Source organism: Pseudophryne corroboree, chromosome 4, assembly GCF_028390025.1.
Source record: "Pseudophryne corroboree isolate aPseCor3 chromosome 4, aPseCor3.hap2, whole genome shotgun sequence".
In the NCBI taxonomy this organism is placed as follows: Eukaryota; Metazoa; Chordata; class Amphibia; order Anura; family Myobatrachidae; genus Pseudophryne; species Pseudophryne corroboree.
Window position 1 is genome coordinate 337,564,489 of NC_086447.1, and position 26,518 is coordinate 337,591,006.

At 47.9% G+C, this 26,518-nt stretch overlaps 1 protein-coding gene across 3 annotated transcripts in view; it reads left to right on the plus strand.

Annotated features, from left to right (window-relative positions):
* Positions 1-26,518, plus strand: part of LOC134909504 (probable cation-transporting ATPase 13A4) — a 293,601-nt gene that overhangs the window by 22,567 nt on the left and 244,516 nt on the right. The window lies entirely within an intron of this gene.

Below are 26,518 nucleotides of genomic sequence, written 5' to 3' on the forward strand. Positions count from 1 at the left end.
CCATCCTGTGATGCCGCTGCTCCAGGAGCTCCACTTGTCCTCGTTTCGGAAGACTTTTCAAGGGTCTGGCTGGATACGTCTGCACGGCTGTCCTCAAACCCAAGAAAAGTTTCGTCTGTTAACCCTGTGGACTCAAACAGATCGGGTGATGGGTCCACAAGGGTTGTGTCTTGAGGCTCTTCAGTCACAGTCCCAGAGCTCCTGGAGAGACGACGATCTGGTGATGACCTGCGCGCAGGAGCTGTAGTTTGGCGCCCATCTTGTGGTGTGGTCGCCGACGGTGTCTGGCGCACAGGTGATAGTCTGTGCGCTGACGTCGTCTGGTGCACAGGTGACCAACTGCGCGATGACGAACTGTGGCGCACAGGTGACGATCTGTGTGCTCGCGATGCTTGCGGCGCAGTTGATGATCCGCGCGCTGCTGCCGATGCCTGCTGCACAGGTGACGGTCCGTGCGCTGGCGATGTCCTGTGCGCAGGTGATGTCCACTGGGCAGGTCTGTCTGGGAAAAAAAAAAAAGCACATTAGCACATACAAAAAATTTAAAGGAAGTACAGCTCATGTGAATGTATTCTTACCATCAGACCTCCTTTTGGACGGCTGGTCTCCCGCCTTCCTCCGTCTTCTGGGCGGTTCTTCCTCCTGGGGAAAGCCAGCAGGACGGCTGGAGTCCACACCTCCGCGAACTCCTTCGACCATGGCAGGGTTCATGCGCCTTCTAATAACGTCCTCCCAGGGTAGCCACTTCAGATTGAGAGCCGGGCCACCTCCCGTAGCTGTCTCATGTCGGCGCTGAATCCCCATCTACTTCTTGGTCTGTCTGCGGCAATCACTGTACCGCTTCAAGCAATTTCTGGTGCTCCGGCGGTTTCCAGATATTGCAGTGACTTGACTGGCGATGGATTCCCAGATGTTCCGCTTTACCTTAGCTGCTGTGGTCTGTGCCCTTAGTCCATACAAAATGTCGTAGGACCTGTCGACGCAATCTACTAGGGTACAGTTTTCCGCCTCAGTGTATCTGGGTCCACGCGGCTTTTTCTGTCATGCATCTTCACCAGAGGCTTCCTCCTCTGACTGCTCCTCTGGCTGGCTTCTTGCCTTTAGGGATTAAAAAAAAAAAAAAATTTTTTTAATAAGATCGGTATGTACCTGTGAGTGTCAGTATCCCTGGCATTGCGCACCTATTACAGTAGGTGTGCTTGGCATTGCACAAACTACAGTGGGTAAAGTTTGATGCTATTTGTGTCTGCAGGTGTGGTTAAGTACCTTTTTACTAGGCTTTTTCTTGGACTTCTCATGGGCCCTTGACGACCGCGGCTGGTCACTAGATGCCTGGTCGGTCGCATCCGCCTCCTGGGTTGGCTCCCACTCCTCATTGCTATGCAGGGATAGATCCGAGGGGGTGGGGGAAGGGGCGGATCGGGTCGGCTTGTCCCTTGACATCTGTTATAAAAAAAAAAAATACATACATGTATAAATGGCTGCCCCTCACAAAATGGCTGCCCCTCACAAAATGGCTGCCCCTCACAAAATGTTGACCAGGCTGTCGACTCAACTTGCTCCAAATCACCCCAAAATGGCAAGAAAGCATCCCAACACACTCAGGAGGTACACCACATCAAAATTAGGCGGGAAAACACATGTTTGAAAAACAATCAGCAGCACATGTCAACCAGGCTGTCGACTAAAATTGCTCCAAATCACCCCAAAATGGCCAGAAAGCATCCCAACACACTCAGGAGGCACACCACAGCAAAATTAGGCGGGAAAACACATGTTTGAAAAACAATCAGCAGCACATGTCAACCAGGCTGTCGACTAAAATTGCTCCAAATCACCCCAAAATGGCCAGAAAGCATCCCAACACACTCAGGAGGTACACCACATCAAAATTAGGCGGGAAAACACATGTTTGAAAAACAATCAGCAGCACATGTCAACCAGGCTGTCGACTAAAATTGCTCCAAATCACCCCAAAATGGCCAGAAAGCATCCCAAAACACTCAGGAGGTACCCCACAGCAAAATTAGGCGGGAAAACACATGTTTGAAAAACAATCAGCAGCACATGTCAACCAGGCTGTCGACTAAAATTGCTCCAAATCACCCCAAAATGGCCAGAAAGCATCCAAACACACTCAGGAGGTACACCAATGCTAATAGAAGACCCAAAAAAGTCAATTAAAGAATAAAAAAAAAACGTGAAAAACTACCCCAAAACACAAGTCTCCCCCTAAAAATGCAGCAACACAAGCAAGGGGCTATACACATACCTGCACACATGCACAAACACCCCATGTACACCTCATGGCAACCCCCACTACACAAACACATACATGCAACACCAGACACACATGTGGTACTTACCTACAAATGTAGTAAAAGCTCCTAAAATGGCTCTGCTCCGGGGTAACAGGAATCCTCCTGACTGTCCTGGAATAAAGCCTGCTGGGGTGTCCAAACGATATCCACAGCAAACAACCAAATTGCTAGCTCTGCACCTCCACACACCTCTCTGCAGGTTCACAAAATGGCTGCAGAGCACGTGCAGCAAACAAGCCCTAATAAAGGGCTGCTTTCGGCGGGAAGGCGAATTCAGTACGCCCACTACTCGCCGATTGGCCGTAATCCGCCTGCGGGAGGGGCGAATCAGTTATACATTGAATATAGTGAATTCAGGGTCCCGGCGATAGGGCTGCGGCTGGCGATAGCGGGCGAATTATACAGGGGCGGATCTAATGACGCGATTCGCCCGCTATTGCATATAGCTCATAGTCTTATACTTAACACCAGTACTTTGCGCCGTGGTTTATACAGTTTTAATTGTGGAACATGAGATCATTGCAAGAATAAAGATACATTGTATGATAGATTTCATCCAGCTCAGGGAACAGAATTGGAAACGGCTACGAGTTTGAAATCACCCATTGCTACAAATGTGTCAACTAACGGCTGCATGTAACTAGCAAATCGGCAAATCATATATTGCATCAGTGTCTGATGCAATATATGTATCAGGCAATAATTGATAGGCACCAATGATATTGGGCTGAATAACAAAATTTATTTCACTGCTATAATAGTATCAATGTACTGGGACATTACAGCCTTACTTAATCTAGCAAATAGTGATAAATTGCAGCAAATTAAGTGAACACATGGTGCTGCACTTATGAACACCGGTGCCGTAACTATAAATTTTAGCATTGTGTGCAAGAAACCGCATCAGCGCCCCCCCCCCCCCCCCCTCCCCCATTAACAAAACAGGGTCAAGGTGTGTGCCAAAAATATAGCGGTGTGGCCACAAAATAATACCAATTTATATTACGCTGTACAGAAGTCTCCATTATTCAAATTACGCTGCACAGTAGCACCACTTACACACATTACACCAGGTAGAGTCCCCTTTTACACATTATGCAAGGTAGAGCCCCTTTTACACATTATGGCAGGCAGAGTCCCCTTTTACACATTACGGTAGGCAGAGTCCCAATTTTTACACATTAGACAGGCAGAGTCCCTCTTTTTTACACATTAGGTGGGCGGAGGGGAGAGGGAGGGAGAGAGAGAAACTTGCCTGCTGTCGGGGGAGCCACCACTCTTCCGGTGAGCCCACAGCATGGTGGGGAGACCCCGCTCCTAGAGCCCGGCGCTGCCGGACAACAGCACGGGGGGAGCAGCTACTCCTGACACAGCGGGATAGACCAGCATGGAGACCACAAGCTACAGTGCCCGGCAACCAATGTATATCACCGGCTGCATGCTGGTCTCCCTTGTCTGACACGGCCCTATCATGCGTGTGCCAGTTGATGTGCCTACAGTGCAGATGGGAGAGGGTGAGGGGGGGGTGGGGGAGAGGGGCAACAGGTAGAGAGAGTAGAGATGAGCGCCTGAAATTTTTCGGGTTTTGTGTTTTGGTTTTGGGTTCTGTTCCGCGGCCGTGTTTTGGGTTCGAACGCGTTTTGGCAAAACCTCTCCGAATTTTTTTTGTCGGATTCGGGTGCGTTTTGGATTCGGGTGTTTTTTTCCAAAAACACTAAAAAACAGCTTAAATCATAGAATTTGGGGGTCATTTTGATCCCAAAGTATTATTAACCTCAAAAACCATAATTTACACTCATTTTCAGTCTATTCTGAATACCTCACACCTCACAATATTATTTTTAGTCCTAAAATTTGCACCGAGGTCGCTGTGTGAGTAAGATAAGCGACCCTAGTGGCCGACACAAACACCGGGCCCATCTAGGAGTGGCACTGCAGTGTCACGCAGGATGTCCCTTCCAAAAAACCCTCCCCAAACAGCACATGACGCAAAGAAAAAAAGAGGCGCAATGAGGTAGCTGTGTGAGTAAGATTAGCGACCCTAGTGGCCGACACAAACACCGGGCCCATCTAGGAGTGGCACTGCAGTGTCACGCAGGATGTCCCTTCCAAAAAACCCTCCCCAAACAGCACATGACGCAAAGAAAAAAAGAGGCGCAATGAGGTAGCTGTGTGAGTAAGATTAGCGACCCTAGTGGCCGACACAAACACCGGGCCCATCTAGGAGTGGCACTGCAGTGTCACTCAGGATGTCCCTTCCAAAAAACCCTCCCCAAACCGCACATGACGCAAAGAAAAAAAGAGGCGCAATGAGGTAGCTGACTGTGTGAGTAAGATTAGCGACCCTAGTGGCCGACACAAACACCGGGCCCATCTAGGAGTGGCACTGCAGTGTCACGCAGGATGTCCCTTCCAAAAAACCCTCCCCAATCAGCACATGATGCAAAGAAAAAGAAAAGAAAAAAGAGGTGCAAGATGGAATTGTCCTTGGGCCCTCCCACCCACCCTTATGTTGTATAAACAAAACAGGACATGCACACTTTAACCAACCCATCATTTCAGTGACAGGGTCTGCCACACGACTGTGACTGATATGACGGGTTGGTTTGGACCCCCCCCAAAAAAGAAGCAATTAATCTCTCCTTGCACAAACTGGCTCTACAGAGGCAAGATGTCCACCTCATCTTCACCCTCCGATATATCACCGTGTACATCCCCCTCCTCACAGATTATCAATTCGTCCCCACTGGAATCCACCATCTCAGCTCCCTGTGTACTTTGTGGAGGCAATTGCTGCTGGTCAATGTCTCCGCGGAGGAATTGATTATAATTCATTTTAATGAACATCATCTTCTCCACATTTTCTGGATGTAACCTCGTACGCCGATTGCTGACAAGGTGAGCGGCGGCACTAAACACTCTTTCGGAGTACACACTTGTGGGAGGGCAACTTAGGTAGAATAAAGCCAGTTTGTGCAAGGGCCTCCAAATTGCCTCTTTTTCCTGCCAGTATAAGTACGGACTGTGTGACGTGCCTACTTGGATGCGGTCACTCATATAATCCTCCACCATTCTATCAATGTTGAGAGAATCATATGCAGTGACAGTAGACGACATGTCCGTAATCGTTGTCAGGTCCTTCAGTCCGGACCAGATGTCAGCATCAGCAGTCGCTCCAGACTGCCCTGCATCACCGCCAGCGGGTGGGCTCGGAATTCTGAGCCTTTTCCTCGCACCCCCAGTTGCGGGAGAATGTGAAGGAGGAGATGTTGACAGGTCGCGTTCCGCTTGACTTGACAATTTTGTCACCAGCAGGTCTTTCAACCCCAGCAGACTTGTGTCTGCCGGAAAGAGAGATCCAAGGTAGGCTTTAAATCTAGGATCGAGCACGGTGGCCAAAATGTAGTGCTCTGATTTCAACAGATTGACCACCCGTGAATCCTTGTTAAGCGAATTAAGGGCTGCATCCACAAGTCCCACATGCCTAGCGGAATCGCTCCCTTTTAGCTCCTTCTTCAATGCCTCCAGCTTCTTCTGCAAAAGCCTGATGAGGGGAATGACCTGACTCAGGCTGGCAGTGTCTGAACTGACTTCACGTGTGGCAAGTTCAAAGGGCATCAGAACCTTGCACAACGTTGAAATCATTCTCCACTGCACTTGAGACAGGTGCATTCCACCTCCTATATCGTGCTCAATTGTATAGGCTTGAATGGCCTTTTGCTGCTCCTCCAACCTCTGAAGCATATAGAGGGTTGAATTCCACCTCGTTACCACTTCTTGCTTCAGATGATGGCAGGGCAGGTTCAGTTGTTTTTGGTGGTGCTCCAGTCTTCTGTACGTGGTGCCTGTATGCCGAAAGTGTCCCGCAATTCTTCTGGCCACCGACAGCATCTCTTGCATGCCCCTGTCGTTTTTTAAAAAATTCTGCACCACCAAATTCAAGGTATGTGCAAAACATGGGACGTGCTGGAATTTGCCCATATTTAATGCACACACAATATTGCTGGCGTTGTCCGATGCCACAAATCCACAGGAGAGTCCAATTGGGGTAAGCCATTCCGCGATGATCTTCCTCAGTTGCCGTAAGAGGTTTTCAGCTGTGTGCGTATTCTGGAAAGCGGTGATACAAAGCGTAGCCTGCCTAGGAAAGAGTTGGCGTTTGCGAGATGCTGCTACTGGTGCCGCCGCTGCTGTTCTTGCGGCGGGAGTCCATACATCTACCCAGTGGGCTGTCACAGTCATATAGTCCTGACCCTGCCCTGCTCCACTTGTCCACATGTCCGTGGTTAAGTGGACATTGGGTACAACTGCATTTTTTAGGACACTGGTGAGTCTTTTTCTGACGTCCGTGTACATTCTCGGTATCGCCTGCCTAGAGAAGTGGAACCTAGATGGTATTTGGTAACGGGGGCACACTGCCTCAATAAATTGTCTAGTTCCCTGTGAACTAACGGCGGATACCGGACGCACGTCTAACACCAACATAGTTGTCAAGGCCTCAGTTATCCGCTTTGCAGTAGGATGACTGCTGTGATATTTCATCTTCAACAGTCCTTTGCGAGGAACAGTCAATTGCTTACTGGAAGTAGTACAAGTGGGCTTACGACTTCCCCTCTGGGATGACCATCGACTCCCAGCGGCAACAACAGCAGCGCCAGCAGCAGTAGGCGTTACACGCAAGGATGCATCGGAGGAATCCCAGGCAGGAGAGGACTCGTCAGAATTGCCAGTGACATGGCCTGCAGGACTATTGGCATTCCTGGGGAAGGAGGAAATTGACACTGAGGGAGTTGGTGGGGTGGTTTGCGTGAGCTTGGTTACAAGAGGAAGGGATTTACTGGTCAGTGGACTGCTTCCGCTGTCACCCAAAGTTTTTGAACTTGTCACTGACTTATTATGAATGCGCTGCAGGTGACGTATAAGGGAGGATGTTCCGAGGTGGTTAACGTCCTTACCCCTACTTATTACAGCTTGACAAAGGGAACACACGGCTTGACACCTGTTGTCCGCATTTCTGGTGAAATACCTCCACACCGAAGAGCTGATTTTTTTGGTATTTTCACCTGGCATGTCAACGGCCATATTCCTCCCACGGACAACAGGTGTCTCCCCGGGTGCCTGACTTAAACAAACCACCTCACCATCAGAATCCTCCTGGTCAATTTCCTCCCCAGCGCCAGCAACACCCATATCCTCCTCATCCTGGTGTACTTCAACACTGACATCTTCAATCTGACTATCAGGAACTGGACTGCGGGTGCTCCTTCCAGCACTTGCAGGGGGCGTGCAAATGGTGGAAGGCGCATGCTCTTCACGTCCAGTGTTGGGAAGGTCAGGCATCGCAACCGACACAATTGGACTCTCCTTGTGGATTTGGGATTTCGAAGAATGCACAGTTCTTTGCTGTGCTGCTTTTGCCAGCTTGAGTCTTTTCATTTTTCTAGCGAGAGGCTGAGTGCTTCCATCCTCATGTGAAGCTGAACCACTAGCCATGAACATAGGCCAGGGCCTCAGCCGTTCCTTGCCACTCCGTGTGGTAAATGGCATATTGGCAAGTTTACGCTTCTCCTCCGACAATTTTATTTTAGGTTTTGGAGTCCTTTTTTTACTGATATTTGGTGTTTTGGATTTGACATGCTCTGTACTATGACATTGGGCATCGGCCTTGGCAGACGACGTTGCTGGCATTTCATCGTCTCGGCCATGACTAGTGGCAGCAGCTTCAGCACGAGGTGGAAGTGGATCTTGATCTTTCCCTAATTTTGGAACCTCAACATTTTTGTTCTCCATATTTTAATAGGCACAACTAAAAGGCACCTCAGGTAAACAATGGAGATGGATGGATTGGATACTAGTATACAATTATGGACGGGCTGCCGAGTGCCGACACAGAGGTAGCCACAGCCGTGAACTACCGCACTGTACTGTGTCTGCTGCTAATATATAGACTGGTTGATAAAGAGATAGTATACTCGTAACTAGTATGTATGTATGTATAAAGAAAGAAAAAAAAACCACGGTTAGGTGGTATATACAATTATGGACGGGCTGCCGAGTGCCGACACAGAGGTAGCCACAGCCGTGAACTACCGCACTGTACTGTGTCTGCTGCTAATATAGACTGGTTGATAAAGAGATAGTATACTCGTAACTAGTATGTATGTATAAAGAAAGAAAAAAAAAACCACGGTTAGGTGGTATATACAATTATGGACGGGCTGCCGAGTGCCGACACAGAGGTAGCCACAGCCGTGAACTACCGCACTGTACTGTGTCTGCTGCTAATATATAGACTGGTTGATAAAGAGATAGTATACTCGTAACTAGTATGTATGTATGTATAAAGAAAGAAAAAAAAACCACGGTTAGGTGGTATATACAATTATGGACGGGCTGCCGAGTGCCGACACAGAGGTAGCCACAGCCGTGAACTACCGCACTGTACTGTGTCTGCTGCTAATATAGACTGGTTGATAAAGAGATAGTATACTACTAATATTATATATACTGGTGGTCAGGTCACTGGTCACTAGTCACACTGGCAGTGGCACTCCTGCAGCAAAAGTGTGCACTGTTTAATTTTAATATAATATTATGTACTCCTGGCTCCTGCTATAACCTATAACTGGCACTGCAGTAGTGCTCCCCAGTCTCCCCCACAATTATAAGCTGTGTGAGCTGAGCAGTCAGACAGCTATATAATATATATAGATGATGCAGCACACTGGCCTGAGCCTGAGCAGTGCACACAGATATGGTATGTGACTGACTGAGTCACTGTGTGTATCGCTTTTTTCAGGCAGAGAACGGATATATTAAATAAACTGCACTGTGTGTCTGGTGGTCACTCACTATATAATATATTATGTACTCCTGGCTCCTGCTATAACCTATAACTGGCACTGCAGTAGTGCTCCCCAGTCTCCCCCACAATTATAAGCTGTGTGAGCTGAGCAGTCAGACAGATATATATATATAATATTATATATAGATAATAGATGATGCAGCACACTGGCCTGAGCCTGAGCAGTGCACACAGATATGGTATGTGACTGAGTCACTGTGTGCTGTGTATCGCTTTTTTCAGGCAGAGAACGGATTATAAAGTAAACTGCACTGTCCTCACTAGTAAACTCTCTCCACTCAGTCTCTACACTTCTACAGTAACAGTACTCCTCCTAGTCAGCTCCAGTAAATCTCTCTCAGTCTCTTATAATCTAAATGGAGAGGACGCCAGCCACGTCCTCTCCCTATCAATCTCAATGCACGTGTGAAAATGGCGGCGACGCGCGGCTCCTTATATAGAATCCGAGTCTCGCGATAGAATCCGAGCCTCGCGAGAATCCGACAGCGTCATGATGACGTTCGGGCGCGCTCGGGTTAACCGAGCAAGGCGGGAAGATCCGAGTCGCTCGGACCCGTGAAAAAAAACATGAAGTTCTGGCGGGTTCGGATTCAGAGAAACCGAACCCGCTCATCTCTAAGAGAGAGAGGGGAGAGAGTGGGAGACAGAGAGAGATGGAGGAATGGGAGAGAGAGAGAGGGGTGGTAGAGGGAAGAGAGAAAGTGGTTGGGGGAGAGGAGTAGCAGGAAGAAAGAGGGGGTGAGAACAGTAGCGGATCTTACCACGGGCAAGCAGGCTTTTTGCCCAGGGTGCCACTATCCCGAGGGCAAAACCTGCTGCAGTGGCAAGATCCCCTATTGGTGCAGTGCAGTGCGCGATGACATCAGGCGCATTGCACGGCATTGTGAAAGCGGCTATAGATGCTAGAGGTCATAATTGACCTCTAGTGTCTGTGTGGTGCTATGGGATAGACGTCATGACGTCTCTCCCATAGATCCGAGGAGTGGCGCTGGTGGCCGGAGACAGAGGACAGCAGCGTCGGGAAGCAGGAGTGGGGCTGGTGAGTATTTTTTAATTAATTTTTTATATTTTTTTGGTAAGTGGCGCTACTAGAAGCATTAATACATGGGGCACAGCTACATGGGGCACAGCTACAGGGGGCACAGCACTGGAAGTGAAACTAATGGGGGCACAACTACTGAGGGCACAGTACTGGGGGCAAAACTACTGGAGGCACAGCTACTGGGGGCACAGCTACAGGGGCACAGTACTGGGGGCACAACTACTGGGGCAAAACTAATTGGGGGCACATCTAATGGGGGAATAACTACTGAGGGCACAGCACTTGGGGTAAAACTACTGGAGGCACATCTACTGAGGGCACAGCTACAAGGGCAAAACTACTGGAGGCACAGCTACTGGGGGCACAACTCTACAGAGGGCAAACCTACAGGGGGCATAACTGACCACACCCCTGACCCATCAAGCCACGCCCTTACTTTGGCTGAGATGGAGATAGAGGGGTGAGGTGAGATGGGAGGGGATGAAGACTGTGAGAAGATAGAGATGCTGTGGCTTAATTTGGGCAGCAGCAGGCAGCAGCAGCCAGCTCCAGTACCTACAGTAGATGTCCCACTGCAGGAAGGGGGGCAGAGCACACAGGGGAGAGACATACACGTACCTGTGTGATCAGCAGTAATAGTGTTCTCTTATTGTGAGTGCGGGCTGTAGCTGCCGCTAGTCTATTAAAAAAACTCCATCCTCCAGGCATGCCCTGCGCGGCTCCCTGCCCGGCCTGTGCTGTATAGTGTGAGAGGAGACACTTGGACACTTGTGCTGCTGCAGAAGGCGATGAGGGGAGAGAGCGGGGCTGAGCATACAAAGAGACAGTCGGATGACTGCAGTGCCCAGCGCTGATGGCTATAATTTAAATCCGTAGCGATGCCTCCAGCATAAAAGGAGCCGGGCGCAACACTACTATTATTTTTTATAGCGGGGAGCACCGTATCTAGTGGCGGCCAATCGAGGTGGGTGTGGATGGTGCAAATGCGCTGTGTGCTAGACACCATCCACCCACACCTAGTTACAGGCCTGATGAACACTATGTTTCCCTGAGAACATACTCATACTGTAGTTTATCCACATCTACTTATCTACACACTAAAGGGCCCTACACATTCGGCAACCCGCCGCTGAGCTGCACCGTGGCCAATACTGCAGATGGGTGACCGGGCGGTGGGGTGGAGGTAACGGGGGAGTGAAAAAACTTCACCCGGCTCCAAAGCAGTGCAAGCTAATATGGATGAGAATGTCCATATTGGCTTGCATGCATAAGCGACCCGGCACCAACGATGAACAAGCGCAGGGCCATCGTTGGTGCCTACACACTGAACGATATGAACAAGTTCTTGTTCATTAATGAACGAGAACGTTCATATCGTTCAATTATATCGCCTAATGTGTAGGTCCTATTATTGTAGATGCTGTATCTTTGAGGGCATGTGAGTATATTCATTCATATACTTATCATTGACCGATTATAAATAATTGCAGCACATTGGCTGTATACATGATACTTACTGGTTTAATCTGAATACATATATTTAAATAGTGATTCCTTGAGGAAATAGTTACAATTCCTCTATACTTAACTTTTTATATGTATACTTATTATAGAGCGACTGTCCAATAGATGCTATACCCTTGATTTTGTACAGGCATATTTATTCATATTAGAGATGAGCGCCTGAAATTTTTCGGGTTTTGGTTTTGGGTTCGGTTCCGCGGCCGTGTTTTGGGTTCGAACGCGTTTTGGCAAAACCTCACCGAATTTTTTTTGTCGGATTCGGGTGTGTTTTGGATTCGGGTGTTTTTTTCCAAAAACACTAAAAAACAGCTTAAATCATAGAATTTGGGGGTCATTTTGATCCCAAAGTATTATTAACCTCAAAAACCATAATTTACACTCATTTTCAGTCTATTCTGAATACCTCACACCTCACAATATTATTTTTAGTCCTAAAATTTGCACCGAGGTCGCTGTGTGAGTAAGATAAGCGACCCTAGTGGCCGACACAAACACCGGGCCCATCTAGGAGTGGCACTGCAGTGTCACGCAGGATGTCCCTTCCAAAAAACCCTCCCCAAACAGCACATGACGCAAAGAAAAAAAGAGGCGCAATGAGGTAGCTGTGTGAGTAAGATTAGCGACCCTAGTGGCCGACACAAACACCGGGCCCATCTAGGAGTGGCACTGCAGTGTCACGCAGGATGTCCCTTCCAAAAAACCCTCCCCAAACAGCACATGACGCAAAGAAAAAAAGAGGCGCAATGAGGTAGCTGTGTGAGTAAGATTAGCGACCCTAGTGGCCGACACAAACACCGGGCCCATCTAGGAGTGGCACTGCAGTGTCACGCAGGATGTCCCTTCCAAAAAACCCTCCCCAAACAGCACATGACGCAAAGAAAAAAAGAGGCGCAATGAGGTAGCTGACTGTGTGAGTAAGATTAGCGACCCTAGTGGCCGACACAAACACCGGGCCCATCTAGGAGTGGCACTGCAGTGTCACGCAGGATGTCCCTTCCAAAAAACCCTCCCCAAACAGCACATGACGCAAAGAAAAAAAGAGGCGCAATGAGGTAGCTGACTGTGTGAGTAAGATTAGCGACCCTAGTGGCCGACACAAACACCGGGCCCATCTAGGAGTGGCACTGCAGTGTCACGCAGGATGTCCCTTCCAAAAAACCCTCCCCAAACAGCACATGATGCAAAGAAAAAGAAAAGAAAAAAGAGGTGCAAGATGGCATTGTCCTTGGGCCCTCCCACCCACCCTTATGTTGTATAAACAAAACAGGACATGCACACTTTAACCAACCCATCATTTCAGTGACAGGGTCTGCCACACGACTGTGACTGATATGACGGGTTGGTTTGGACCCCCCCCAAAAAAGAAGCAATTAATCTCTCCTTGCACAAACTGGCTCTACAGAGGCAAGATGTCCACCTCATCTTCACCCTCCGATATATCACCGTGTACATCCCCCTCCTCACAGATTATCAATTCGTCCCCACTGGAATCCACCATCTCAGCTCCCTGTGTACTTTGTGGAGGCAATTGCTGCTGGTCAATGTCTCCGCGGAGGAATTGATTATAATTCATTTTAATGAACATCATCTTCTCCACATTTTCTGGATGTAACCTCGTACGCCGATTGCTGACAAGGTGAGCGGCGGCACTAAACACTCTTTCGGAGTACACACTTGTGGGAGGGCAACTTAGGTAGAATAAAGCCAGTTTGTGCAAGGGCCTCCAAATTGCCTCTTTTTCCTGCCAGTATAAGTACGGACTGTGTGACGTGCCTACTTGGATGCGGTCACTCATATAATCCTCCACCATTCTATCAATGTTGAGAGAATCATATGCAGTGACAGTAGACGACATGTCCGTAATCGTTGTCAGGTCCTTCAGTCCGGACCAGATGTCAGCATCAGCAGTCGCTCCAGACTGCCCTGCATCACCGCCAGCGGGTGGGCTCGGAATTCTGAGCCTTTTCCTCGCACCCCCAGTTGCGGGAGAATGTGAAGGAGGAGATGTTGACAGGTCGCGTTCCGCTTGACTTGACAATTTTCTCACCAGCAGGTCTTTCAACCCCAGCAGACCTGTGTCTGCCGGAAAGAGAGATCCAAGGTAGGCTTTAAATCTAGGATCGAGCACGGTGGCCAAAATGTAGTGCTCTGATTTCAACAGATTGACCACCCGTGAATCCTTGTTAAGCGAATTAAGGGCTGCATCCACAAGTCCCACATGCCTAGCGGAATCGCTCCCTTTTAGCTCCTTCTTCAATGCCTCCAGCTTCTTCTGCAAAAGCCTGATGAGGGGAATGACCTGACTCAGGCTGGCAGTGTCTGAACTGACTTCACGTGTGGCAAGTTCAAAGGGCATCAGAACCTTGCACAACGTTGAAATCATTCTCCACTGCACTTGAGACAGGTGCATTCCACCTACTATATCGTGCTCAATTGTATAGGCTTGAATGGCCTTTTGCTGCTCTTCCAACCTCTGAAGCATATAGAGGGTTGAATTCCACCTCGTTACCACTTCTTGCTTCAGATGATGGCAGGGCAGGTTCAGTAGTTTTTGGTGGTGCTCCAGTTTTCTGTACGTGGTGCCTGTACGCCGAAAGTGTCCCGCAATTCTTCTGGCCACCGACAGCATCTCTTGCACGCCCCTGTCGTTTTTTAAAAAATTCTGCACCACCAAATTCAAGGTATGTGCAAAACATGGGACGTGCTGGAATTGGCCCAGATTTAATGCACACACAATATTGCTGGCGTTGTCCGATGCCACAAATCCACAGGAGAGTCCAATTGGGGTAAGCCATTCCGCGATGATCTTCCTCAGTTGCCGTAAGAGGTTTTCAGCTGTGTGCGTATTCTGGAAAGCGGTGATACAAAGCGTAGCCTGCCTAGGAAAGAGTTGGCGTTTGCGAGATGCTGCTACTGGTGCCGCCGCTGCTGTTCTTGCGGCGGGAGTCCATACATCTACCCAGTGGGCTGTCACAGTCATATAGTCCTGACCCTGCCCTGCTCCACTTGTCCACATGTCCGTGGTTAAGTGCACATTGGGTACAGCTGCATTTTTTAGGACACTGGTGACTCTTTTTCTGAGGTCTGTGTACATTTTCGGTATCGCCTGCCTAGAGAAATGGAACCTAGATGGTATTTGGTACCGGGGACACAGTACCTCCAACAAGTCTCTAGTTGGCTCTGCAGTAATGATGGATACCGGAACCACGTTTCTCACCACCCAGGATGCCAAGGCCTCAGTTATCCGCTTTGCAGTAGGATGACTGCTGTGATATTTCATCTTCCTCGCAAAGGACTGTTGAACAGTCAATTGCTTACTGGAAGTAGTACAAGTGAGCTTACGACTTCCCCTCTGGGATGACCATCGACTCCCAGCGGCAACAACAGCAGCGCCAGCAGCAGTAGGCGTTACACGCAAGGATGCATCGGAGGAATCCCAGGCAGGAGAGGACTCGTCAGAATTGCCAGTGACATGGCCTGCAGGACTATTGGCATTCCTGGGGAAGGAGGAAATTGACACTGAGGGAGTTGGTGGGGTGGTTTGCGTGAGCTTGGTTACAAGAGGAAGGGATTTACTGGTCAGTGGACTGCTTCCGCTGTCACCCAAAGTTTTTGAACTTGTCACTGACTTATTATGAATGCGCTGCAGGTGACGTATAAGGGAGGATGTTCCGAGGTGGTTAACGTCCTTACCCCTACTTATTACAGCTTGACAAAGGGAACACACGGCTTGACACCTGTTGTCCGCATTTCTGGTGAAATACCTCCACACCGAAGAGCTGATTTTTTTGGTATTTTCACCTGGCATGTCAACGGCCATATTCCTCCCACGGACAACAGGTGTCTCCCCGGGTGCCTGACTTAAACAAACCACCTCACCATCAGAATCCTCCTGGTCAATTTCCTCCCCAGCGCCAGCAACACCCATATCCTCCTCATCCTGGTGTACTTCAACACTGACATCTTCAATCTGACTATCAGGAACTGGACTGCGGGTGCTCCTTCCAGCACTTGCAGGGGGCGTGCAAATGGTGGAAGGCGCATGCTCTTCACGTCCAGTGTTGGGAAGGTCAGGCATCGCAACCGACACAATTGGACTCTCCTTGTGGATTTGGGATTTCAAAGAACGCACAGTTCTTTGCGGTGCTTTGCCTTTTGCCAGCTTGAGTCTTTTCAGTTTTCTAGCGAGAGGCTGAGTGCTTCCATCCTCATGTGAAGCTGAACCACTAGCCATGAACATAGGCCAGGGCCTCAGCCGTTCCTTGCCACTCCGTGTGGTAAATGGCATATTGGCAAGTTTACGCTTCTCCTCCGACAATTTTATTTTAGGTTTTGGAGTCCTTTTTTTACTGATATTTGGTGTTTTGGTTTTGACATGCTCTGTACTATGCCATTGGGCATCGGCCTTGGCAGACGACGTTGCTGGCATTTCATCGTCTCGGCCATGACTAGTGGCAGCAGCTTCAGCACGAGGTGGAAGTGGATCTTGATCTTTCCCTAATTTTGGAACCACGACATTTTTGTTCTCCATATTTTAATAGGCACAACTAAAAGGCACCTCAGGTAAACAATGGAGATGGATGGATTGGATACTAGTATACAATTATGGACGGGCTGCCGAGTGCCGACACAGAGGTAGCCACAGCCGTGAACTACCGCACTGTACTGTGTCTGCTGCTAATATAGACTGGTTGATAAAGAGATAGTATACTCGTAACTAGTATGTATGTATAAAGAAAGAAAAAAAAACCACGGTTAGGTGGTATATACAATTATGGACGGGCTGCCGAGTGCCGACACAGAGGTAGCCACAGCCGTGAACTACCGCACTGTACTGTGTCTGCTGCTAATATATAGACTGGTTGATAAAGAGATAGTATACTCGTAACTAGTATGTATGTATGTATAAAGAAAGAAAAAAAAACCACGGTTAGGTGGTATATACAATTATGGACGGGCTGCCGAGTGCCGACACAGAGGTAGCCACAGCCGTGAACTACCGCACTGTACTGTGTCTGCTGCTAATATATAGACTGGTTGATAAAGAGATAGTATACTCGTAACTAGTATGTATGTATAAAGAAAGAAAAAAAAAACCACGGTTAGGTGGTATATACAATTATGGACGGGCTGCCGATTGCCGACACAGAGGTAGCCACAGCCGTGAACTACCGCACTGTACTGTGTCTGCTGCTAATATATAGACTGGTTGATAAAGAGATAGTATACTCGTAACTAGTATGTATGTATAAAGAATGAAAAAAAAACCACGGTTAGGTGGTATATACAATTATGGACGGGCTGCCGAGTGCCGACACAGAGGTAGCCACAGCCGTGAACTACCGCACTGTACTGTGTCTGCTGCTAATATAGACTGGTTGATAAAGAGATAGTATACTACTAATATTATATACTGGTGGTCAGGTCACTGGTCACTAGTCACACTGGCAGTGGCACTCCTGCAGCAAAAGTGTGCACTGTTTAATTTTAATATAATATTATGTACTCCTGGCTCCTGCTATAACCTATAACTGGCACTGCAGTAGTGCTCCCCAGTCTCCCCCACAATTATAAGCTGTGTGAGCTGAGCAGTCAGACAGATATATAATATATATAGATGATGCAGCACACTGGCCTGAGCCTGAGCAGTGCACACAGATATGGTATGTGACTGACTGAGTCACTGTGTGTATCGCTTTTTTCAGGCAGAGAACGGATATATTAAATAAACTGCACTGTGTGTCTGGTGGTCACTCACTATATAATATATTATGTACTCCTGGCTCCTGCTATAACCTATAACTGGCACTGCAGTAGTGCTCCCCAGTCTCCCCCACAATTATAAGCTGTGTGAGCTGAGCAGTCAGACAGATATATATAATATTATATATAGATAATAGATGATGCAGCACACTGGCCTGAGCCTGAGCAGTGCACACAGATATGGTATGTGACTGAGTCACTGTGTGCTGTGTATCGCTTTTTTCAGGCAGAGAACGGATTATAAATAAAAGTGGTGGTCACTGGTCACTATCAGCAAAACTCTGCACTGTACACTACTGAGTACTCCTAATGCTCCCCAAAATTAGTAAATCAAGTGTCTCTCTAATCTATTTTAATTCTAAACGGAGAGGACGCCAGCCACGTCCTCTCCCTATCAATCTCAATGCACGTGTGAAAATGGCGGCGACGCGCGGCTCCTTATATAGAATCCGAGTCTCGCGATAGAATCCGAGCCTCGCGAGAATCCGACAGCGTCATGATGACGTTCGGGCGCGCTCGGGTTAACCGAGCAAGGCGGGAAGATCCGAGTCGCTCGGACCCGTGAAAAAAAACATGAAGTTCTGGCGGGTTCGGATTCAGAGAAACCGAACCCGCTCATCTCTAATTCATATACTTTATACACTTTATTTACTATATGTAGTTATGTTTAGGTGTAATGTCTTTATTTCGTGATTGGATGACTGTTAATATAGTAAAATTTATATTTAAAAATTAATCTCTTGAAGTGCGCCAACAAAGAGACATTGAGGGTCATTCCGAGTTGATCGCTCGCTAGCTATTTTTCGCAGCGCTGCGATCAGATAGTCGCCGCCTATGGGGGAGTGTATTTTAGCTTTGCAAGTGTGCGAACGCTTGTGCAGCCAAAGCTGTACAAAAAAGTTTTGTGCAGTTTCTGAGTAAGTCTGAACTTACTCAGCTGCTGCGATCACTTAAGCCTCTCCGGTCTCGGAATTGACGTCAGACACCCGCCCTGCAAATGCTTAGACATGCCTGCGTTTTTCCAAACACTCCCTGAAAACGGACAATTGACACCCAGAAATGCCCTCTTCCTGTCAATCTCCTTATGATCGGCTGTGCGAATGGATTCTTTGTTAAATCCATCGCCCAGCACCGATCCACTTTGTACCTGTATAACGTGCCTGCGCATTTTGGTGCATATGCATGCACAGTTTTGCGGAGTTTTGACCTGATCGTAGCCCTGCAAAAAGTTGCCAATGAGCGATCAACTCGGAATGAACCCCACTATTTCGTTTTTTGTTTGTTATAACTATTTACCTTGTCTCTGGTAGCACCCCCGAGGACTTACTCTAATGAAGGTAATATATGGATATTGGGGGTCATTCCGAGTTGTTCGCTCTGTATTTTTTTCTCGCAACGGAGCGATTAGTCGCTAATGCGCATGCGCAATGTCCTTAGTGCGACTGCGCCAAGTAAATTTGCTATGCAGTTAGGTATTTTACTCACGGCATTACAAGGTTTTTTCTTCGTTCTGGTGATCGTAATGTGATTGACAGGAAGTGGGTGTTTCTGGGCAGAAAATGGCCGTTTTATGGGTGTGTGCGAAAAAACGCTACCGTTTCTGGGAAAAACGCGGTAGTGGCTGGAGAAACGGAGAAGTGTCTGGGCGAACGCTGGGTGTGTTTGTGACGTCAAACCAGGAACGACAAGCACTGAACTGATCGCAGATGCCGAGTAAGTGTGGAGCTACTCAGAAACTGCTAAGAGGTGTCTATTCGCTATTTTGCTAATCTTTCGTTCGCAATTTTGATAAGCTAAGATTCACTCCCAGTAGGCGGCGGCTTAGCGTGTGCAAAGCTGCTAAAAGCAGCTTGCGAGCGAACAACTCGGAATGACCCCGATTATTCATGGTTTCGCTTAACTACGTAAAATTATTAGGCTAGTGCAGAGATTCACCTCCCTTTCCACATAATTTTTTCTTATCCTTTTACAACTTAATCCACCTAGGAAAGGCAGCTGCTAAAGGTGAAGCTTTAGTATGCAACAGACTTGAGGATTGCTGGGTTTGTGTAACACTCCATCAAGCAGGGGCATTTTAAGAAAGGAGGAGGCCCGTGTGTAGCCTTCTGCTCCAGGGGCCCCCTCCTCTCTGACTGTGCACAGGATTTAATACTTACCTCTCCGGAGCCCCCCGGCGGTGCCGTCCTTCTCCGCAGCAGCGGCAATAGAGTCTGACAACAGACTCTATTGCGCATGCGCAAACCTCCGGGAACACGGCGCAGTGGCCATTTTCCTGAAGATTTTGCTAATGCGCATGCGTGAAACTCCGGAAAAATGGCCGCCGTGCCGTCTTTCTGGAGTTTTCAGCAGGCGCAATAGAGTTTGTTCCCAATAGTGTTCAAACTCTATTGTGCTGCCGAAAAGGGATGGATCCGACGGGGGACTTCAGAGAGGTAAGTATTAAGCAAATGGGTGCAGTGTATGCGGGGTGGGCCCCCTGGACCTGGGGGCCCGTGTGCCTTGCACACACTGCACCCATTATAGAAACGCCAATGCCATCAAGATACATGCCCCAGATCGTAATATTATGTCCATCCAAAACATACTGGAGTTTTGCAAGATTTTTTCTGCTTTGCAAAATCCAGTCCAGTCCTCCGTCTCAAGCCAGATTCCAGATGAGGATCCAGCTACGGTCCTGTCAGCAGACTCAAGTGGTGTAAGGATATGCAAAATCTAACATCACAAGCCTTTCTAGGGCTGTCTATTCGTGTGGATGCTCTGCAGCAGCAGATCTCTGCACATAATTTTTTTTCTAATCTTTTCTATTCATGTGGGCTAAGAAGAAATGACACCTCTCAAAACAGCTGTTAGCTGCCTTCTCAGTTTACCAGCACAGGAGATCCAGAACAACTGAGGATTCAGCAGCCTCTATGTGAGCAGTTGTTAAAGCCATATTCAGAGAACAATGGTCTTATTCCTGAAGCGCTTGGGAATTCCTTGGACACCACAAGAATCGCTTGTCCATCTGCTAAAGACCGTAAACTCCGGTTCCCCTAGGTCACAGGTGGCCCCTCCTATGTCTTCAGAAAGGGGATTCCGGCATTCCAAACTTTCTGAGGCTGAGCACCAGTGAAGAAGGATGAGAAGCTTTGCATGTATTGTAAAAGTCCAAGTCACTTTATTAAATATCTTATCTTCTTAAGTTACAGTAGGTAAAATTTACGCACAACATATCAAGTTACTGGTTGCCAGGCCATCTCTAGTGGTGGCGCCAGACTCCACAAATCCCAGGGAAGGTGTCATGGCTTCCCAAAAGGAGGGTCAGGTCTATAACTGGGGGACTTTGACTAAAAATCACAAGTTTAGATTTGGGAACCAACTGATGGCACACGAACCCCTCATTCCTAGGATAACCCCTGATCCCGTAGCCCTAGGAAATGCTTCAAACTTTACAATCTCTGAAGAGTCCTCTAGCTCTGCACCCCTGGGAGGGGCTTTGGATTTGCTAACCTCAGTAGAGGAAACCAATGTCCTGAGTCTAATTGAAGGATTTGATGTTGTGGTCAATGGCTTGGCCTCAGAGGGAGAGTCCAATGATCTAGTCCCAGAGGGAGAGTCCTATGATCTGGTACTCCGGTCCCAGGGGGAGAGCCCGATGATCCGGTCCCAGGGAGAGAGTCCGATGATCCGGTCCCAGGGAGAGAGTCCGATGATCCGGTCCCAGGGAGAGAGTCCGATGATCCGGTCCCAGGGAGAGAGTCCGATGATCCGGTCCCAGGGAGAGAGTCCGATGATCCGGTCCCAGGGAGAGAGTCCGATGATCCGGTCCCAGGGAGAGAGTCCGATGATCCGGTCCCAGGGAGAGAGTCCGATGATCCGGTCCCAGGGAGAGAGTCCGATGATCCGGTCCCAGGGAGAGAGTCCGATGATCCGGTCCCAGGGAGAGAGTCCGATGATCCGGTCCCAGGGAGAGAGTCCGATGATCCGGTCCCAGGGAGAGAGTCCGATGATCCGGTCCCAGGGAGAGAGTCCGATGATCCGGTCCCAGGGAGAGAGTCCGATGATCCGGTCCCAGGGAGAGAGTCCGATGATCCGGTCCCAGGGAGAGAGTCCGATGATCCGGTCCCAGGGAGAGAGTCCGATGATCCGGTCCCAGGGAGAGAGTCCGATGATCCGGTCCCAGGGAGAGAGTCCGATGATCCGGTCCCAGGGAGAGAGTCCGATGATCCGGTCCCAGGGAGAGAGTCCGATGATCCGGTCCCAGGGAGAGAGTCCGATGATCCGGTCCCAGGGAGAGAGTCCGATGATCCGGTCCCAGGGAGAGAGTCCGATGATCCGGTCCCAGGGAGAGAGTCCGATGATCCGGTCCCAGGGAGAGAGTCCGATGATCCGGTCCCAGGGAGAGAGTCCGATGATCCGGTCCCAGGGAGAGAGTCCGATGATCCGGTCCCAGGGAGAGAGTCCGATGATCCGGTCCCAGGGAGAGAGTCCGATGATCCGGTCCCAGGGAGAGAGTCCGATGATCCGGTCCCAGGGAGAGAGTCCGATGATCCGGTCCCAGGGGGAGAGTCCGATGATCCGGTCCCAGGGGGAGAGTCCGATGATCCGGTCCCAGGGGGAGAGTCCGATGATCCGGTCCCAGGGAGAGAGTCCGATGATCCGGTCCCAGGGAGAGAGTCCGATGATCCGGTCCCAGGGAGAGAGTCCGATGATCCGGTCCCATCCAAGGAATCTGATGTTCCGGTTTCATCCAAAGGAATCTGATGTTCCGGTTTCATCCAAAGGAATCTGATGTTCCGGTTTCATCCAAAGGAATCTGATGTTCCGGTTTCATCCAAAGGAATCTGATGTTCCGGTTTCATCCAAAGGAATCTGATGTTCCGGTTTCATCCAAAGGAATCTGATGTTCCGGTTTCATCCAAAGGAATCTGATGTTCCGGTTTCATCCAAAGGAATCTGATGTTCCGGTTTCATCAAAGGAATCTGATGTTCCGGTTTCATCAAAGGAATCTGATGTTCCGGTTTCATCAAAGGAATCTGATGTTCCGGTTTCATCAAAGGAATCTGATGTTCCGGTTTCATCAAAGGAATCTGATGTTCCGGTTTCATCAAAGGAATCTGATGTTCCGGTTTCATCAAAGGAATCTGATGTTCCGGTTTCATCAAAGGAATCTGATGTTCCGGTTTCATCAAAGGAATCTGATGTTCCGGTTTCATCAAAGGAATCTGATGTTCCGGTTTCATCAAAGGAATCTGATGTTCCGGTTTCATCAAAGGAATCTGATGTTCCGGTTTCATCAAAGGAATCTGATGTTCTGGTTTCATCAAAGGAATCTGATGTTCTGGTTTCATCAAAGGAATCTGATGTTCTGGTTTCATCAAAGGAATCTGATGTTCTGGTTTCATCAAAGGAATCTGATGTTCTGGTTTCATCAAAGGAATCTGATGTTCTGGTTTCATCAAAGGAATCTGATGTTCTGGTTTCATCAAAGGAATCTGATGTTCTGGTTTCATCAAAGGAATCTGATGTTCTGGTTTCATCAAAGGAATCTGATGTTCTGGTTTCATCAAAGGAATCTGATGTTCTGGTTTCATCAAAGGAATCTGATGTTCTGGTTTCATCAAAGGAATCTGATGTTCTGGTTTCATCAAAGGAATCTGATGTTCTGGTTTCATCAAAGGAATCTGATGTTCTGGTTTCATCAAAGGAATCTGATGTTCTGGTTTCATCAAAGGAATCTGATGTTCTGGTTTCATCAAAGGAATCTGATGTTCTGGTTTCATCAAAGGAATCTGATGTTCTGGTTTCATCAAAGGAATCTGATGTTCTGGTTTCATCAAAGGAATCTGATGTTCTGGTTTCATCAAAGGAATCTGATGTTCTGGTTTCATCAAAGGAATCTGATGTTCTGGTTTCATCAAAGGAATCTGATGTTCTGGTTTCATCAAAGGAATCTGATGTTCTGGTTTCATCAAAGGAATCTGATGTTCTGGTTTCATCAAAGGAATCTGATGTTGGGAGTCCAGGAGGGGAGTCTTTATATCGTGGCATTGCTGCATAACACAGCCTCCCATAAAAATGGCTTCCCCATTGTGTGCTATTGTTTGCAGGCACATGTGTAAGCTTGCGCCCGCTTGCCGCTGTTGCTTTGTAACCATGTAACTACCGGGTAGTTAGAAGCTCTTGCTACCCCTGTGAATTACCCTGTGCCGGCTCACTTAGTGAACAAGTAGCAGGAGCTCCGCTCCCCTGACTCTTTAAGTATATGATCATAGATCATCTCCCTGAGCTGAAACGTGGCGGTGATAGAAACAAACAGTTGCTTATCATGGAGGCAAGATGGATTGTCCGGCTGGACACTGTTGCCCCACGGGGCTTAAATGAAAAGATTTGTTGGAATAGTCTTACATAAGAATATGTGCATCTGTTGTGTCCGCATATTTCTATTCTCCTGATTTATGTAAAACTAGATCAGTCTTTAGAGTTATCCATTAGGGTAATTATAAATAATATATACCTTATGATTCAATTTACATTATTAGGGTATTAATGTTGTCTTTACAGTCCTGTTTCTATGATGGGATACATGATTCTCCGATTTTACACACTGGTGTTCCAGTGTTGTTTTTAATCCTTTTTTTGTTTGTTTTTATGGGTGATGCACGGGGGCCACACCGATCGCTCTGACGACGGGTGACGTGGGCTGTATAACTCAAGGATGCGGCTACATCTACGGATGTTATGGTAACCACGACCGTTGCCAGGAACGCGTCGTGACGTGACTTAGTCATGCCCCCTGCTTTGATGACCACGTGGTGCGGGCCGTCAAGCTCGATGACGCGGCTGCATCTCGGGCTTCCATGGTGACCGCTATCGTTGTCATGACGGCGGCGGGACGCGGTGGAGACGTGCATGTGGATGACGTCTTTCACATGCGTCCGGCTGCTTGGGCGGGCGTGTGCTGCGGCGCAGGTGTCAGTGGTTTTGTCATTTACTGGTCTTTATAAGGGTGGTAAGTTGCTGCTTTATGTATGTTCACCATTTTTCCTGTATGTGATTTCTGTACATCCTGATGACGGTGTTCTACACCGAAACGTTGATGTAATCTTTGGAACTTTCTTTTATTGGAATACAATATACTTGTTGCAAAATCCTATGAGTGCCGTCCCTCTGTTTGGAACTATTGAATCATGGCTACCCCATGATAGGACTGGATCACCAAGGTATTTGTGTCTTTTTTCGAGTGCCGATACACATGGTTGGTTATATATATATATATATATATATATATATATATATATATATATATATATATATATATATATATATATATATATATATATATATTATAACATACATACATACATACATACATACATACATACATACATACATACATACATACATACACACATACACGTGTGTGTGTGTGTATATATATATATATACACACACACCCTAGTTTTACGGACCCAGCATATACTGGGTCATCTCAGTCCCCACCCCCGTGATTGGCTCCGCCCAGTTCTGGAGACCCCCCCCATGCAAATCCTGCGTTTGCCACTGACGTGTGCCAACATCAATATAACAGAGATGAATACCACATGCACACACACTATTGTTTATAGAAAAATGATAAATGAATGTGCAGGGACCCCAGAAGCTCTGCCCTACATGCAGTGATAGTATGAAATACATTTTGGATGTTTTCTTTAAATACTTTTTTAACACTCTTGCCATCAGATGAAACTATGTTAGGTCATTTAAAAATAAAAAATGATCTATGCCCTCAGTGTTACTCTTATAGCCCTTTCAGACATAAGCAAAAACCAGGAATTTGCCAGGACACTGCGAATCAACCCAGGTCCTGCTTATGTCAGAAAGGGTCAGACCCGGATTGACAGTCCCTGGTTTGTGACCCTGCAATCAACAAGGTTAGTCTTGGTATTTGCAACCTGGGTCAGTGCCAAGCATCCTCTGCTATACGGAAGACCAGGCTCACAGGAAGGATGACAATCCAGGTGTGAAGGGTCATGACTCAGGAAAAACCTATGACCAGAGTCCTAGCCTTATTATTATTATTATTATTATTATTATTATTATCCTTTATTTATATGGCGCCACAAGGGTTCCGCAGCGCCCAATTACATATGCACATAATCAAAACAGGAAAACAGTAACTTACAGTTGAAGACAGTATAGGACAAGTACAGGGTAACTAAGCATAACTACACCAGTAAATGACAGAGATAAGTTCCAGGTGGCCAAAAAACTGCGTGATTTGGGCAGTTGAGGATTATTAAAGTAAGAAAAGGATAAGCACATAAGGGAAGAGGGCCCTACTCGTGAGAGCTTACATTCTAAGGGCTGGGGTTTATATCTGAAAAGGTTCATCAGTTATTTTTTCTGCTACCTGATTTCTTTTTTTTTATGGGGTTGCCTCAAACAAGTCTTTGTCTCTGGGGTGCCCCATGTTATATTATTGTGAAGGCAGGTGCACCGCAGCCATGTTTTGCTTCTCAGCAGCCGCATGTGATGTCATGTGGCCACCCCGAAAATGGCCTTGACCCACCTGCATTCCCATCGCTATGTCCCCGCAACTCCGCATCGCCACTCCTGTCCGGCAGAGGCTTCTGCATCAATGCTATGCTGAATAAGGTTCTATGGGGGTCATTCCGAGTTGATCGCTCGCTAGCTAGTTTTAACAGCCGTGCAAACGCTATGCTGCCGCCCACTGGGGAGTGTATTATAGCTTAGCAGAAGTGCGAACGCATATGCAGCCGAGCTCTTCAAAAAAAGTTTGTGCAGTTTCTGAGTAGATCTGAACCTACTCAGCGCTTGTGATCACTTCAGCCTATTCTTGTCTGGATTTGACGTCATACACCAGCCTAGCGAACGCCCAGCCACGCCTGCGTTTTTTCAGACACGCCTGCGTTTTTGCAAACACTCCCTGAAAACGGTCAGTTGACACCCAGAAACGCCCCCTTTCTGTCAATCTTCTTGTGGCCGTCAGTGCGACTGAA